This window comes from Nomascus leucogenys, chromosome 7b (assembly GCF_006542625.1).
Source record: "Nomascus leucogenys isolate Asia chromosome 7b, Asia_NLE_v1, whole genome shotgun sequence".
Lineage (NCBI taxonomy): Eukaryota > Metazoa > Chordata > Mammalia > Primates > Hylobatidae > Nomascus > Nomascus leucogenys.
The window spans coordinates 90,729,646-90,747,612 of record NC_044387.1 but is presented as its reverse complement, the minus strand read 5'-3'; the positions used below and the strand labels follow the sequence as shown (position 1 = coordinate 90,747,612).

At 38.3% G+C, this 17,967-nt stretch overlaps 1 long non-coding RNA gene across 1 annotated transcript in view; it reads right to left on the bottom strand.

The window, feature by feature from the left end:
• LOC115835911 overlaps positions 1–17,967 on the bottom strand; it is a 93,983-nt gene that overhangs the window by 42,317 nt on the left and 33,699 nt on the right. The window contains exon 4 of the long non-coding RNA XR_004030868.1: positions 14,042–14,211. This is a non-coding gene — a long non-coding RNA (uncharacterized LOC115835911). The remainder of the gene's footprint in view (positions 1–14,041; positions 14,212–17,967) is intronic.

The following is a 17,967-nucleotide window of genomic DNA, read 5'->3' as shown; positions in this document are numbered from 1 at the left end:
TTGCTAAATATGTGGGCTCCCCTCTGATGCCTTTCCTATGGGACAAGCACTTATATCAGCAAGAAGGCAAACAACAGTAGCAGCTTCTTGGGCACAGCAGCAGCAGACAGCAGGTGGAAGAATATGGCTTGATTTGAATTGAACAGCACAGCAAAACTTTTGTGCCAAAAGCAGAGCCTGCAGTGGCTGAAATAGATTTTTTATCGAAATAGATATAAAACTTTAAATAAAAAGTGCTCCAAAGATTTTTTATATGAAAATGACATCATGTTATGGCTGTAAAACCTGGGAATATAAAAACTTGAATTGATGTGCTTGATTAAAATAAGAAGAAGAAATTTATTTCCTCCAAGGGATTCCTCTACTGTCCTCATTGGTTTTGTACACCCTGCAGAGACCCAAATCATAGTTAGGGGAAAAGGATACTGGCATTTCATTTAGAATAGAGAAAGCAGAGCTTACAATGAACCCTATCAGCACACAGAACACTCAGGCACACTTCACATCACAGTTTCTTAAAAGGTTCAGCTCTGTTTGACTAGATAATTCCCAAAAGTCCTTTGGCCACTTTAGTGTTGTAGTCATAATTTCCATACTAACCCTATCCCCAGAAACCATCTTCTGAAAGGAAGGCATTAAAAGAAGGCTGTCACCACTAGACTTCAACCTGAGGACAACCTGACCTCAACAGGGAAACCCACACTTCTTCCTTTGCATCAGGAAACCCATGGAGATTTCCATGGCTCAGTCACAGGAGCTCTGCTATGTGGTTAAGATGAATACTGTTAAGCAGTCTTGTGGCAATGCATCATTAGAATCATGTCCTTTTTCAACTGGGGACCTATTAACCCAGCTCCTAACTTCTTAATAATTTACTTGTCACTTTGGGAAACCTATTAAGTCACACTTTTGTTCTCTGTAAAATAAGAAAAGACAATGTATGTCCTCAACAGCCCAGGAATGGGAATAAAAAAGAAAATAAATGGGAAAAAGAATGCGGAATAGTTGAGTCCCTATGAAATACAAAATGAGAGAATAAGGGACAATTCAGACATACTCCGCTAGGAAAATGTCAACACTCACAATGATCTAGCTAAATGTAAGCCCACTGTACCTGTTCATGCCGAAAAAATCTCTAGTACTGAGAAGATTAGGCTAAATTCTGCTGACCACAATTCAATCTTTTGACATAACCTCTGCCTATTGACAACACAGTCATATTTAAATATCAATATCTGTGATATAAATTTCACACCATTTTGAACCTTTTTAAATTCCTTAAATCCTTTGATAAGTTCTATCAAATCTTTCTTGATATCTTTTCAGCCACTAAGACCTCACTACATCATTCTGTCTTCAGAGGCATGATGTTCAGTTTGAGAACATTTCTCCCTGGAATAAGTGTCATTTTTATAAGCTTTCAAAAGAAAATATCTGCTTAACAAAGATAACATCTATAAAAATATAAATATTGTTCCATCCCTTGTTCTACCCAAGCTACCTGCAAAACCACTCAAAAATATGGTGAAGCCATTAAAATTTTACTGAAGTGCAGCAAAATTCACACTCAAGTTAGTGATAGCCAGATGCCCATTTCTACCTAAGAATCCTGATTTGTCTTCAAAATTCAATGAAAGATTCATTTTTTCCCACCATAAAAAAAGTATATTTAAATTAGGTTTTGAAAAATTTGCAATATTTTAGGCGGTTGGCTACTTTCAAACTTATACTGTCACTTAGTCTAGCAAAGGTTTTATTGTGTGTTTGATTTTAAAATATCAGGATATTTTAAAAACTGATTTAATAATACTTGATGAAATAATGTGTCCTGACAAATCCCTTGAAGAGCAATGAAAGAATGCATGACAGCTACCATTATGGACAGTATTTGAAAGACAGGAGAAATAGAAAGACTAATGTGTCCTTTCTTGCCACAAATTCCAAAATTCTTCTCAGCCCAACAGTTCCCTGCCCTTCTTTAAAGCTCTGTGAGGACACTCAGCAACTATTGTGTTTTGTCTCACCAGCATCACAAGACAAGGATAACTTTTCTTCAAAGCACACTCCAGTGTTTTTGGACAATACTTGGATCCTTATAATTCTATTAATTTGTTATTATAAACTTTTAAAATTTTATGTATTTTGTTTCTCTTAAATTTTAACTTTTACTTCCAGCTACAAACACCTGTATAGTCATCTGCATCTAGAGAATACCTCAACATTCTCTGAGACATGAGTTTCAATTTGCATTCGAAAACTCGAAGGCAAACACAAATACCAGTTGAACATTGCTGATCCAAAAATCCAAAATTTGAAATGCTCCAGAATCTGAAACTTTTTGAGTGGTGACATGATGCCACAAGTGGAAAATTCCACACAGGACCTCATGTGACAGGTTGAGTCTAAAAGCAGTCAAAACTTTATTTCATGAACAAAATTATTTAAAATATCATATTACCTTAAAGCCTTGTATATAAGATATATATGAAACATAAATGTATTTTGTCTTTAGACTTTAGACATATTAGTCCTATCCACAATATATCTCATTATGTATATGCAAATATTCCAATATCCCAAAAACATTTACAGTCAGAAACACTGTGGTCCCAAGAACTTCCAATATGGGCTACTCAACCTATACAAAGAAACACATTCTGATAGTACTGTATTTCTTCCCTGTCTGCCACTTTAGGTAGGGAGAATTGGATTGTGCAAAGTTTGTGGTTGGTTTAATATCATATTTTTTTTTATTATTATACTTTAGGTTTTAGGGTACATGTGCACAATGTGCAGGTTTCTTACATATGTATCCATGTGCCGTGTTGGTTTGCTGCACCCATTAACTCATCATTTAGCATTAGGTATATCTCCTAATGCTGTCCCTCCCTGCTCCCCTCAACCCACAACAGTCCCAGAGTGTGATGTTCCCCTTCCTGTGTCCATGAGTTCTCATTGTTCAATTCCCACCTATGAGTGAGAACATGCGGTGTTTGGTTTTTTGTCCTTGCGATAGTTTACTGAGAATGATGGTTTCCAGTTTCATCCATGTCCCTACAAAGGACATGAATTCATCATATTTTATGGCTGCATAGTATTCCATAGTGTATATGTGCCACATTTTCTTAATCCAGTCTATCGTTGTAGGACATTTGGGTTGGTTCCAAGTCTTTGCTATTGTGAATAGTGCCACAAAAACATACGTGTGCATGTGTCTTTATAGCAGCATGATTTATAGTCCTTTGGGTATATACCCAGTAATGGGATGGCTGGGTCAAATGGTATTTCTAGTTCTAGATCCCTGAGGAATCGCCACACTGACTTCCGCAATGGTTGAACTGGTTTACAGACCCACCAACAGTGTAAAAGTGTTTCTATTTCTCCACATCCTCTTCAGCACCTGTTGTTTCCTGACTTTTTAATGATGGCCATTCTAACTGGTGTGAGATGGTATCTCATTGTGGTTTTTGATTTGCATTTCTCTGATGGCCAGTGATGATGAGCATTTTTTCGTGTGTTTTTTGGCTGCATAAATGTCTTCTTTTGAGAAGTGTCTGTTCATGTCCTTTGCCCACTTTTTGATGGGGTTGTTTGCTTTTTTCTTGTAAATTTGTTTGAGTTCATTGTAGATTCTGGATATTAGCCCTTTGTCAGACAAGTAGGTTGCAAAAATTTTCTGCCATTCTGTAGGTTGCCTGTTCACTCTGATGGTAGTTTCTTTTGCTGTGCAGAAGCTCTTTAGTTTAATGAGATCCCATTTGTCAATTTTGGCTTTTGTTGCCATTGCTTTTGGTGTTTTAGACATGAAGTCCTTGCCCACGCCTATGTCCTGAATGGTATTGCCTAGGCTTTCTTCTAGGGTTTTTATGGTTTTAGGTCTAATGTGTAAGTCTTTAATCCATCTTGAATTAATTTTTGTATAAGGTGTAAGGAAGGGATCCAGTTTCAGCTTTCCACATATGGCAAGCCAGTTTTCCCAGCACCATTTATTAAATAGGGAATCCTTTCCCCATTGCTTGTTTTTGTCAGGTTTATCAAAGATCAGATAATTGTAGATATGCGGGATTATTTCTGAGGGCTCTGTTCTGTTCCATTGATCTGTGTCTCTGTTGTGATACCAGTACCATGCTGTTTTGGTTACTGTAGCCTTGTAGTATAGTTTGAAGTCAAGTAGTGTGATGCCTCCAGCTTTGTTCTTTTGGCTTAGGATTGATTTGGAGATGAGGGCTCTTTTTTGGTTCCATATGAACTTTAAAGTCGTTTTTTCCAATTCTGTGAAGAAAGTCATTGGTAGCTTGATGGGGATGGCATTGAATCTATAAATTACCTTGGGCAGTATGGCCATTTTCATGATATTGATTCTTCCAACCCATGAGCATGGAATGTTCTTCCATTTGTTTGTATCCTCTTTTATTTCATTGAGCAGTGGTTTGTAGTTCTCCTTATAGAGGTCCTTCACATCCCTTGTAAGTTGGATTCCTAGGTATTTTATTCTCTTTGAAGCAATTGTGAATGGGAGTTCACTCATGATTTGGCTCTCTGTTTGTCTGTGATTGGTGTACAAGAATGCTTGTGATTTTTGTACATTGATTTTGTATCCTGAGACTTTGCTGAAGTTGCTAATCAGCTTAAGGAGATTTGGGGCTGAGACAATGGGGCTTTCTAGATATACAATCATGTCATCTGCAAACAGGGACAATTTGACTTCCTCTTTTCCTAATTGAATACCCTTTATTTCCTTCTCCTGCCTGATTGCCCTGGCCAGAACTTCCAGCACTATGTTGAATAGGAGTGCTGAGAGAAGGCATCCCTGTCTTGTGCCAGTTTTCAAAGGGAATGCTTCCAGTTTTTGCCCATTCAGTATGATATTGGCTGTAGGTCTGTCATAGATAGCTCTTATTATTTTGAGATACGTCCCATCAATACCTAATTTATTGAGAGTTTTTAGCATGAAGGGTTGTTGAATTTTCTGAAAGGCCTTTTCTGCATCTATTGAGATACTCATGTGGTTTTTGTCTTTGGTTCTGTTTATATGCTGGATTACATTTATTGATTTGCATATGTTGAACCAGCCTTGCATCCCAGGGATGAAGCCCACTTGATCATGGTGTATAAGCTTTTTGATGTGCTGCTGGATTTGGTTTGCCAGTATTTTATTGAGGATTTTTACATCAATGTTCATCAAGGATATTGGTCTAAAATTCTCTTTTTTGTTTATGTCTCTGCCAGGCTTTGGTATCAGGACGATGCTGGCTTCATAAAATGTGTTAGGGAGGATTTCCTCTTTTTCTATCGATTGGAATAGTTTCAGAATGAATGGTACCAGTTCCTCCTTGTACCTCTGGTAGAATTCGGCTGTGAATCTATCAGGTCCTGGACTCTTTTTGGTTGGTAAGCTATTGATTATTGCCACAATTTCAAATCCTGTTATTGGTCTATTCAGAGATTCAACTTCTTCCTGGTTTAGTCTTGGGAGGGTGTATTTGTCCAGGAATTTATCCATTTCTTCTAGATTTTCTAGTTTATTTGCGTAGAGGTGTTTGTAGTATTCTCTGATGGTAGATTGTATTTCTGTGGGATCGGTGGTGATATCCCCTTTTTCATTTTTTATTGCATCTATTTGATTCTTCTCTCTTTTCTTCTTTATTAGACTTGCTAGCAGTCTATCAATTTTGTTGATCTTTTCAAAAAACCAGCTCCTGGATTCATTAATTTTTTGAAGGGTTTTTTGTGTCTCTATTTCCTTCAGTTCTGTTCTGATTTTAGTTATTTCTAGCCTTCTGCTAGCTTTTGAATGTGTTTGCTCTTGCTTTTCTAGTTCTTTTAATTGTGATGTTAGGGTGTCAATTTTGGATCTTTCCTGCTTTCTCTTGTGGGCATGTAGTGCTATAAATTTCCCTCTACACACTGCTTTGAATGTGTCCCAGAGATTCTGTTATGTTGTGTCTTTGTTCTCATTGGTTTCAAAGAACATCTTTATTTCTGCCTTCATTTCATTATGTACCCAATAGTCACTCAGGAGCAGGTTGTTCAGTTTCCATGTAGTTGAGCGGTTTTGAGTGAGTTTCTTAATCCTGAGTTCTAGTTTGATTGCACTGTGGTCTGAGAAACAGTTTGTTATAATTTCTGTCCTTTTACATTTGCTGAGGAGAGCTTTACTTCCAACTATGTGGTCAATTTTGGAATATATGTGGTGTGGTGCTGAAAAAAAATGTATATTCTGTTGATTTGGGGTGGAGAGTTCTGTAGATGTCTATTAGGTCCACTTGGTGCAGAGCTGAGTTCAATTCCTGGATATCTTTGTTAACTTTCTGTCTCATTGATCTGTCTAATGTTGACAGTGGGGTGTTAAAGTCTCCCATTATTATTGTGTGGGAGTTTAAGTCCCTTTGTAGGTCACTGAGGACTTGCTTTATGAATCTGGGTGCTCCTGTGTTGGGTGCATATATATTTAGGATAGTTAGCTCTTCTTGTTGAATTGATCCCTTTACCATTACATAATGGCCTTCTTTGTCTCTTGATCTTTTTTGGTTTAAAGTCTATTTTATCTGACACTAGGATTGCAACCCCTGCCTTTTTTTGTTTTCCATTTGCTTGATAGATCTTCCTCCATCCCTTTATTTTGAGTCTATGTGTGTCTCTGCACATGAGATGGGTTTCCTGAATACAGCACACTGATGGGTCTTGACTCCTTATCCAGTTTGCCAGTCTGTGTCTTTTAATTGGAACATTTAGCCCATTTACATTTAAAGTTAATATTGTTATGTGTAAATCTGATCCTGTCATTATGATGTTAGTTGGTTATTTTGCTCGTTAGTTGATGCAGTTTCTTCCTAGCCTCGATGGTCTTTACAATTTGGCATGTTTTTGCAGGGGCTGATACCGGTTGTTCCTTTCCATGTTTAGTGCTTCCTTCAGGAGCTCTTTTAGGGCAGGCCTGGTGGTGACCAAATCACTCAGCATTTGCTCGTCTGTGAAGTATTTTATTTCTCCTTCACTTGTGAAGCTTAGTTTGGCTGGGTAGGAAATTCTGGGTTGAAAATTCTTTTCTTTAAGAATGTTGAATATCGGCCCCCACTCTCTTCTGGCTTGTAGAGTTTCTGCCGAGAGATCAGCTGTTAGTCTGATGGGCTTCCCTTTGTGGGTAACCCAACCTTTCTCTCTGGCCGCCCTTAACATTTTTTCCTTCATTTCAACTTTTGTGAATTTGACAATTATGTGTCTTGGAGTTGCTCTTCTTAAGGAGTATCTTTGTGGCGTTCTCTGTATTTCCTGAATCTGAATGTTGGCCTACCTTGCTAGATTGGGGAAGTTCTCCTGGATAATATCTTGCAGAGTGTTTTCCAACTTGGTTCCATTCTCCCTGTCACTTTCAGGTACACACCAATCAGACATAGATTTGGTCTTTTCACATAGTCCCAAATTTCTTGGAGGCTTTGTTCATTTCTTTTTATTCTTTTTTCTCTAAACTTCCCTTCTCACTTCATTTCATTCATTTCATCTTCCATCACTGATACCCTTTCTTCCAGTTGGTCGCATTGGTTCCTGAGGCTTCTGCAATCTTTCTTTGCGTAGTTCTCAAAACTTGGCTTTCAGCTCCATCAGCTCCTTTAAGCCCTTCTTTCCATTGGTTATTCTAGTTTTCCATTCATCTAATTTTTTTTCAAAGTTTTTAACTTCTTTCCTATTGTTTTGAATTTCCTCCCGTAGCTCAGAGTAGTTTGATTGTCTGAAGCCTTCTTCTCTCAACTCGTCAAAGTCATTCTCCATCCAGCTTTGTTCCATTGCTGGTGAGGAACTGCGTTCCTTTGGAGGAGGAGAGGTGCTCTGCTCTTTAGAGTTTCCAGTTTTTCTGCTCTGTTTTTTCCCCATCTTTGTGGTTTTATCTACTTTTGGTATTTGATGATGGTGATGTACAGATGGGTTTTTGGTGTGGATGTCCTTTCTGTTTGTTAGTTTTCCTTCTACCAGACAGGACCCTCAGCTGCAGGTCTGTTGGAGTTTGCTAGAGGTCCACTCCAGACCCTGTTTGGCTGAGTGTCAGCAGCGGTGGCTGCAGAGCAGTGGATTTTTGTGAGACCACAAATTCAGCTGTCTGATAGTTCCTCTGGAAGTTTTGTCTCAGAGGAGTACCTGGCCGAGTGAGGTGTCAGTCTGTCCTTACTGGGGGTTGCCTCCCAGTTAGGCTGCTCAGGGGTCAGGGACCCACTTTAGGAGGCAGTCTGTCCATTCTCAGATATCCAGCTGTGTGCTGGGAGAACCACTACTCTCTTCAAAGCTGTCAGTCAGACCGGGACATTTAAGTCTGCAGAGGTTCCTGCTGAGTTTTTGTTTCTGGCCTGCCCCCAGAGGTGGAGCCTCCAGAGGCAGGCAGGCCTCCTTGAGCTGTGGTGGGCTCCACCCAGTTTGAGCTTCCTGGCTGCTTTGTTTACCTAAGCAAGCCTGGGCAATGGCGAGCGCCCCTCCCCCAGCCTTGCTGCTGCCTTGCAGTTTGATCTCAGACTGCTGTGCTAGCAATCAGCGAGATTCCGTGTGCATAGGACCCTCCAAGCCAGGTGCGGGACACAATCTCCTGGTGTGCCGTTTTCCAAGCCCATTGGAAAAGCGCAGTATTAGGTGGGACTGACCCGATTTTCCAGGTGCCGTCTGTTACCCCTTTCTTTGACCAGGAAAGGGAACTCCCTGACCCCTTGCACTTCCTGAGTGAGGCAATGCCTCGCCCTGCTTCGGCTCACGCACACAGTGCGCTGCACCAACTGTCCTGCACCCACTGTTTGGCACTCCCTAGTGAGATGAAACTGGTACCTCAAACAGAAATGTAGAAATCACCTGTCTTCTGTGCCGCTCACGCTGGGAGCTGTAGACTGAAGCTGTTCCTATTCAGCCATCTTCCTTTTTCCGGTTTAATATCATATAATAAGAATATAGACCACAGTAATGGAATATAGTGTGCCAAGAGCAATAATCAGTGGATGCATGTTATTGATCCTACTATTAGCAAAGATAACATTCTTACATTAGTCAAAGTTCTAACTATGACCCTGGAAGGAAATGATGGTGTGCCCTGAACAGTAATGACAATTGTGACCCCAAATTTAGCCAATACAAGTCAGCTTAGAATAGAGGTAGGAAGGTCTGTTCATTGCAACAACGTTTGTCCCAAGTAGATACAGTGGATTGGGTTCATCAGTCTTGGGCAGAAGACAGAGTCAGACGGGATGTGGTCAAGATGACATGCATCTCACAGAGGGCTTAAGAACAAGTGATACATCTGTCAGGATTGAGGCAGATGAGCTCACGAGTAGGAGTCAGGATAAGGCCAACAGACAAAGTGGAAAGAAAGTTAATTAGCTGGAAAAAGTTAGATTCTAAAGAGCATTTAAGGAAGGCTCTGGAACCTAAGCCTAAGACAAACGGCATAGATTTCTCCCATTGCAGGAAGATGCATCAATGAGAATTAAAGCAACTAATTCCTTTTATCTCGGTTTGCTCAGAAATTTCTGGTCAGACTCAGTCTTAAGACATATATTATGTAATGATTTATACATAGGCTTATGAGGGCGTATTGTAGTTGCTAGTTATGTGTGTATCCTCATTTACTCAGCAGTCTTTTGTTATCCAGTTAAAAGCACTGCAGCTTTCAAAAATACCTGGATGGGGGGTTGGTCCAATGGTATAAACACTGGGGTCACTGAAAACTAACTCATAATTCATACTCTTTCTCATTTCTTCTGCTGTCACATCTGCTACTCATTTTTTTATTCTCTAATTAGGCACATTTTGTCTTTCCAATTATGATTAAGAAATTGTGTATTAATCACTGACGCTGACTGTCTGTTCCAGTAATCCATCCTTGAAACACACCAGCTATTATCCTCCCCTGTCCTTCCACTCACTTGTTTCCCCCAACACATGATGTGGCTCCGAGGCTCCCAGGTCTCTGGATGTTGCCATTGCTGCCAGCCAAGGAAGGCTCAGTTAGGAGTGGGGCTTAGACAGATATAGATGTTAACACCAAACCACAGAAAACAATGGCTGGGAGTAAAGGAAAAGGCTTCAGAAACTGCCTAATACTGATGTTAAAGCAGCCTCATGTGGTCAAGTGCCAGAATAAGCAGCCTGAAAAATGTAAATATCTCATGTCAACCTCATCATACTACAAATGAGTATGTTCTGTCTTAAAAGTGATATCTCTAAGGCATTTTAAGAACCTCCCAAAGGAAATAAATGAGTCAAAAGTAAGTTTTATGCTCCATTCTCCACAATCTCAGACACATGTAGGAACTCAATAAGGACTTTCTGTTGGAGGAACAATAAACTAATTAATTAATTAATGGCAGATAAGCTAGGTGTTAAACAAAGTAAATAATTCTTGCTCCAAGTGTCTACATAGCAACATCAGTATTCTCATTAAAAACCTTATCTATTTGAATGTTTCTAAATATTATTTTCTACAAAGAGGTGTAATCACTTTAAAAGAAGGCTATCTTTATCCAGTGCTGAATAATATTGTCTGTGCTGTTTGTAAAGGAGGCCTTTTAGATAAATTGAAGAAGACAATTTCAAGCATATTAATAAGACAGCTACAAAAGTCCTTTGCATGTTTTTAAGTAGGTCAGTATATCATACTGCACTGGATTTTTACCCTTTGTTTGCTGGACCATGACAAGAAAGAATAAAAAGGCACAGAATAAAGAACCTGGGAAGAGCAAATGGGTACTTATTCTTAAATGTAGTAAGTAGTCATGAGTTTCTTATTAAGTGGTGACAAATATAAATGAAATTTTATAATGAAAGAAAAGTATAATACAAGGATGAATTGAAGAGGAGAACAATTTCTATCAAGATGGGGATTTGAGTCTTAAATGGTCAAGTAAAGAAACAGCTCAAAACACAGAGAAATGGAAACTCTCAGGTCCAGGAAACCTAACAGGCAAATAACAGGAGTTCTAGACCACTTTTGATCACATCCCCTAAATCTACTATGCCCAAACATTTCCCATCTCAATTAATAGCAATTCTCACTTTCCAATTGCTCAGACCAAAACACTAGATCCTTGCTTGATTCCACTTTCTGTCATATCCCACGTGGAATTTATCAGTAAATCTTATCCCATCTACCTTCAAAATTCTAATTTCTGAACCTGACCACTTGGCAGCAGCTCTGGCTGTTAGCACTGTTATCTATCTGGTATTATCATCTTTTGCCTGGATATTCATGAAAGCTTGCAAGCTGTCTCTTCACTTTTACCCTTGCCAACCTACAGACGAGTCTATATCTGCCAGCCAGTGCTATCTTTTTAAAAATCAGTTCATGTCACTCTGCTGTTCAAAACCCTGTATCATTCAGAGTAAAAACCTGAGATGTTACCACCCACCCACAAGGCCCTAGGCAATCTCGTAGCTTTTATTTGTATGACCTCAACCTACCACTCTATGCACTCCAGCCCATTCATGGCATTTCAAGGACCACTGACCTCCTAGATATTCTGTTATGAATTAAATTGTGTCCCTCCAAAATTCATATGTTGATGTCCTAACCTGCACTACCTCAGAATGTGACCTTATTTGGAAACACTGTCACTGCAGATGTAGTTAGTCAAGATTAAGTCACCATGGGGATAGGGTGGGTCTTTAATCCATTGTGACTGGTGGTGTCATAAAAAGGGGAAATTTGGGGCCAGGCGTGGTGGCTCATGCCTGTAATCCCAGCGCTTTTGGAGGCTAAAGCGGGCAGATCACAAGGTCAGGAGATCGAGACCATCCTGGCTAACACGGTGAAACCCCATCTCCACTAAAAATACAAAAAATTAACTGGGCATGGTGGCGGGCACCTGTAGTCCCAGCTAGTTGGGAGGCTGAGGCAGGAGAATGGTGTGAACCCAGGAGGTGGAGTTTGCAGTGAGCCGAGATCATGCCACTGCACTCCAGCCTGAGTGACAGAGCAAGGCTCCGTCTAAAAGGGGGTTGGGAAATTTCGATGCAAACACACCAACATGGAGAATGTCCTGCAACCATGAATACAGAGATTGGGATGATACATCTACAAGCCAAGGAAGGCCAAAGATTGCCACAAACCACCAAAAGTTAGGAGAATGGCATGAACAGATTCTTCCTCACAGTCTCAGACAGAGCCAACCCTAACGACACCTTGATGTTGGACTTCTAGCCTCCAGAACTGGGAGACTATACATTTCTGTTGTTTCAGCTGCTCACTTTGTGGTGCTTTGTTATGGCAGCCCTAGCAAGCTAAAACATATTTCTGGGCACACCCTCAATGTTAGGGCTATTGCCTAGGTGGTTTTGCCAGATTCTCCTGAGAAGCCTGGAATGTATAAAGAACTCATGTGAATCAGAGTTCTAATCTTCTTGCATCCACTGGAATCTTTAATTCATGCAGGCATGCTCATAGATGGCTGAGGTTTCCAGCAGCTATGTGGAGCCAGGGAACCCCTTGCCTCCAGGTGGAGGCACACCACATGACCTCCTGCATATCTAAATGTCTTGGTCAGAGCCAATATTCTTAAAGGAGCCTGCATCCTTGAACTGTGATGGCAAATCTCTGTCAAACACGTCACTATTAGGACATGTGACATTAATTAAGTTAAAGAGGTTCTTCATTCCCTCAGCATGGACATAAAATTGTCATACATTAGACATGACACAAGTCTGGAGAGAAATATTTAAAGTTATAATTTCCAAAGACAAGGAGAGAAAACAGGGAAGTTAGAAGGAAAGATGAGAAATGAGTCAAGTGTGAAAATACAAAATTATACACGGTTTGAACTTTGAAATAATGGTATAATTTATAATCATTTTCTTAATCTTTTAATCATTAAAATTCTTATATACATAATAACATTTCAGAGTATATGTTTTGGAAAATTGATTTAGCCTACTTTCCTGTTTCTAGAGGGTGGATATGTCTTCTAAGACACTTTTAATGCCAATATATCTGAAATCTAAGCTTTTGAAACTTTCTAACTTTATTTTTTTAAAGGTTATAGTTGAATTGCATGTCACAATTTATAAGGAACTTTCTTACCTATTATACTAGTTGAGACTATTGCCTGGCTACCAGAGGACCATTTCTTACATAATATAAGTTAAAATTGCTATAACATTATATTATTTTAGAAATAAATGTAAAATATTTAGTATAGTACTAATGACTATCACAGATAGCTAATTTCAATTAAAGACTAACGTCCTATAATAATCACTCATTAAATAATTACCATTGGCTGTTTTAATTGTGTATATTCCTGATTTAATTTTAGCATGATTTGTAGAAATCTGGTAGTTAAGCATATATTTAATCCCTTAAAACACAGTGCTCATTTGATTAAGCCATGAAAAATATTTTTGTGTAGTATAAGTTACTGTGTTCTTTTACATTTCTTTCAATTATGACCAGTCATTTTTAATCTGCTGTAAACATCAGTGCTGAAATAATAGATTAGATAAACACAGGTTGATGTTTTTAATCTTCATCATTAAATATCCCAGATACAGTACATACATCATGGGCCAAGGACCATTTCTCTTATATCTCCTCCAGCCTGTTGATATATGCTTGTCAGCACTTGGCAGTTTCACAACCTGGGTTTCGACTGGTATTTTCTGGGGTATGCCTGCAAGCTGCCTCATCATCACCAAAGTCTCATCCAATAAGGCTGACCTAAGGACTAACTAATGTGAAAATTCAGCATATAAGGATGTGTATAGTTCCTCTCTCTCCTTCAAGCCATTCTTTTTCAAAGTCTTGCCTTGAAAATCTAAACCAGAGAGACAGAAGTGAAAACATGCCTCCTGATGATGCACACATGTGTAATGAGAATGTCTAAATATCGTATTGAATTTTGTCTTTAGAGCTGGTGCAGTTCAAAGTCATCTGTGCCACTGCAGTGTGCTGGTTTACCTAAGACTGCCTGGAGGTATCTGTCTTGAGGTTCTTTTCTACTGGAGGTGTGACTAGTTTTACAATTATAGATTTTTGTCTATTTGGCTTAGTTCACAGATGGTATGGCAGTATAGTTACCTGGGAAGGAAGGCGATGGGACAGTAACAGCCCTCATTTGTATCCATACGTGGGTCATAAACATCCATAAATCACCAAAACATCATAACCACCAAGCTGATGAATATAGCCTTAAAGCAGCAATCTCCCCATAGCTGACTGTGGATGATTAACTAGTAAGAATATGACATCTACAAAAGAGAATAAAAAGAGAGACCACATGAAGACTTACTAGCATGTAAGGAGGAACAGAAAGTAAAACAGAGAAAGAGACAAAATCGGGAAGTTCTGTTTTTGTAATATTTTAGAAAATATTTTAATGGCCAAAATATCTTCAGAATAAATTATTTTTGAAGTCTTCTAATCTTAATAACAAAATGGTATTAAAAATTGCACCCAGGAGCTTACAAAGGGCTTTTCATATGTTATGTCACTTAGTAATATTTTCTTGTACATTAGGCTATTTTATAACATGAAAAAATATTATAATGTCAGAAAATTTAAGGTAAATTAAAAATTATTTTAGTAAAATGTTAATGAGACAACAATAATGTATATGTAATTACTTTTTTAAAGATACTTATTATATAGAGAAATTATTATTTTTGCAAATTATTTAATATTTAATATTTAAACATGCAGATAGAAAGATAAAGGTGCATAAAACGTCTTTGGGACAAGGAAAATGTGAAGTGAGAAAATATGTAAACACACTCAAATTTAAAGTGCCTACAATCTAACCAGGATCTAAGAAGGATAATAGAAGTATAAGGTAATCTATTCTTTATTCCTGCTTCTTATAGTCTTACCACAGAGAAATGGCTCACAGATGAATATAAAATAAAAAGCCCTTTTCGAGAGTGTTACCTTTTCAATACTATAGAATTTCAGAGGAGGATGACACTTTTAACCGACATTTTTATGGAAAGTTTCACAGACCAGGGTTTTTGGACCACTTTCCTGCACCTAAATTCAGAACAATCAAGAGACAACAAAAACAAAGAGATTAAGGCAAATTTATACTTTTATTAAAGCAAAAGTCTAGACTACAGTATAGTTCATGTATGTGGCATCAATCAACTACCAAGTGCCACACATCAAAATTAGATGGATTGGAGGGGTGGAACAAGATGGTAGAATAGAGTGTTGTACCAATCATCCCTCCCAGTAGGAAGACTAAGCTTGACAACTATCTACACAAAGGGAGCACATTCATAGGAACCAAAAATCAAGTACCAACTTGGTCACTGTTGGGTAGGGCACCAAGTGGACTCTTGAGATTCTTGATTCCAGGCTCTGGCTCCCATTAGACAGCACTTCTTGACCTGCTGGGCTGGAGAGGAGCCCATTGTCATGAAGGGTAAGTCCCAGGCCTGGCAGAATTTACCACAGCTGACTGGAGAGCCCTTGGGTGGTAACTGAATATCAGCAGTAGCTTAGTAGGCCCCTGTGGGCCTGTGATGATGGTGGCCATGGGATGAGGCACCTCTGCCTGTGGAAGTGGAGGGAAGAGTGAGAAAGTCTGTGTCATGTGGTTTGAGTGTCAGTTCACCCACCATAGAATAGAGTGCAAGGTAGATTTCTAAGGTTTTGACTCCAGTCCTTGGGTACAAATGGCATCTCTGGACCTGCCCAGGGCCTGAGAGAAATCACCATCCTGATGAGAACAACACAAGACTGGCTGGTTCCACCACCTCTGATTGTAGAGCCTTCCCAAGGATAACAGGCACATACAAGCCCAGATGGCAAACACTACAATAAATACCTAACCCTACAGTGTCCAGACACTACTTAACATCCACAATCATCAAGACCCTTCAGGAAACCATGGCCTCACTAAACAAACTAAACAAGGCACCAGGAAACGATCCTGGAGAAACTGAGATGTGTTGTCTTCTAGGTGGAGAATTTAAAATAGCTGTTTTGAGGAAACTCAAAGAAATTCAAGATAACACAGAGAAGGAATTCAAAATTCTGTCAAAGAAATTGAACAAAGGGATTGAAATAATTATAAAGGATCAAACAGAAATTCTGGAGATGAAAAATGCAATGAATGTACTGAAGAATACATCAGAGTCTCTTAATAGAAGAATTCATCAACGAGAAGAGAGAATTAGTGAGACTGAAGACAGGCTGTTTGAAAATATACAGTCAGAGGAGACAAAAGAAAAAAGAATTAAAAAATGAAGCATGCCTAGAAGATCCAGAAAATAGCCTCAAAAGGGAAAATATAAGAATAATTAGCCTTAAAGAGGAGGGAGGGAGGGAAGGAGAGCAGGATTGAGGGCAGGAGGGAGAGAGAGAGATTGAGAGAGAGAGAGAGAGAGAGAGAAAGTTTATTCAAAGGAATAATAACAGGGAACTTCCCAAACCTAGAGAACTATCTCAATATTCAAGTACAAGAAGATTATAGAACACCAAGCAGATTTAACCCAAAGAAGACTACCACAAGACATTCAATAATCAAACTCCCAAAGGTCAAGGATGAAGAAAGGATCATAAAAGAATCAAGAGAAAAGAAAGAACTAACATACAGTGGAGCTCCATTGTATCTGGCAGTGGACTTTTCAGTGGAAACCTTAGAGGACAGGAGAGAGTGGCATGATGTATTTAAAGTGCTGAAGTAAAAAAAGGTCACCCTAGAATACCACATCTGGCAAAAACATACTTTAAACATGAAGGAGAAAAAGAGACTTTCCCAGACAAACAAAAGCTGAGGTATTTCATCAACACTAGACCTGTCCTACAGGAAATGATAAAAAAGAGCCCTTCGTTCAGAAAGAAAAGGATGCTAAGGAGTAATATGAGATCATCTGAAGGTACAAAACTCACTGGCAATAGTAAGTACACAGAAAATCATAGACTATTATAACACTCTTCTTGTGGTATGTAAAATACTCAAGTAGAAAGATTGAAAGATAAAGCAATAAAAAATACAACAACTCTTCAAGACATAAGCAGTAAAATAATATATAAATAGAAACAATAAAAAGTTATGGATCAGGGGGACAAAATTAAGGTATAGAATTTTTATTAGTGTTCTATTTTCATTTTTGTTTGTTTATTCAAGTAGTTTTAAGTTGTTATCTGGTTAAAATAATGGGTTAAAAGATAGTATTTGCAAGCCTCATGGTAATCTCAAACCAAAAACATACAATAGACACACAAAAACTAAAAAACAAGACACTAAATCATATAACCAGAAAAAATCATTGTCACTAGAAGAAGACAAGAATGAAAGAAAGAAGAAAGAGAAGACCACAAAACAACCTGAAAACAAATAACAAAATGGCAGGAATAAGTCCTTATTTATCAATAATAACATTGAATGTAAATGGAACTTAACTCTCCAATATAAAGATATAGAGTGGCTGGAAAAAAAAAGAAAAGAAAGATCCAATGATCTGTTGCCTACAGAAAACACACTTCACCTATAAGGACACACATAGGCTGAAAATAAAGGGAAGGAAAAACATATTCCACACCAAAGGAAACTAAAGAAAAAAGAGCAAGAGTAGCTATACTTATATCAGACAAAATAGATTTTAAATCCAAAACTATAAGAGACAAAGAAGATCATTATATAATGATAAAGGGGTCAATTTAGCAAGATGATAGAACAATTGTAAATATATATTCACCCAATACTGGAGCACCCAGATATATAAAATAAATATTATTAGAGCTATAGATGGAGACAGATTCCAATCTAATAATAGCTGGAGACTTCAACATCCCATTTTCAACAGTAGAAATATCCTCCAGACAGAAACAAGAAAGAAACATTGGACTTAATCTGCACTATAAACCAAATGGACCTAAAATATATTTACAGAACATTTCATTTAATTGTTGCAGAATATATATTTTTTCCTCATCCCATGAATCATTCTCAAAGATAGACCATGTGTTAGGTCTTAAAACATTCCAAAAAAGACCAGGCATGG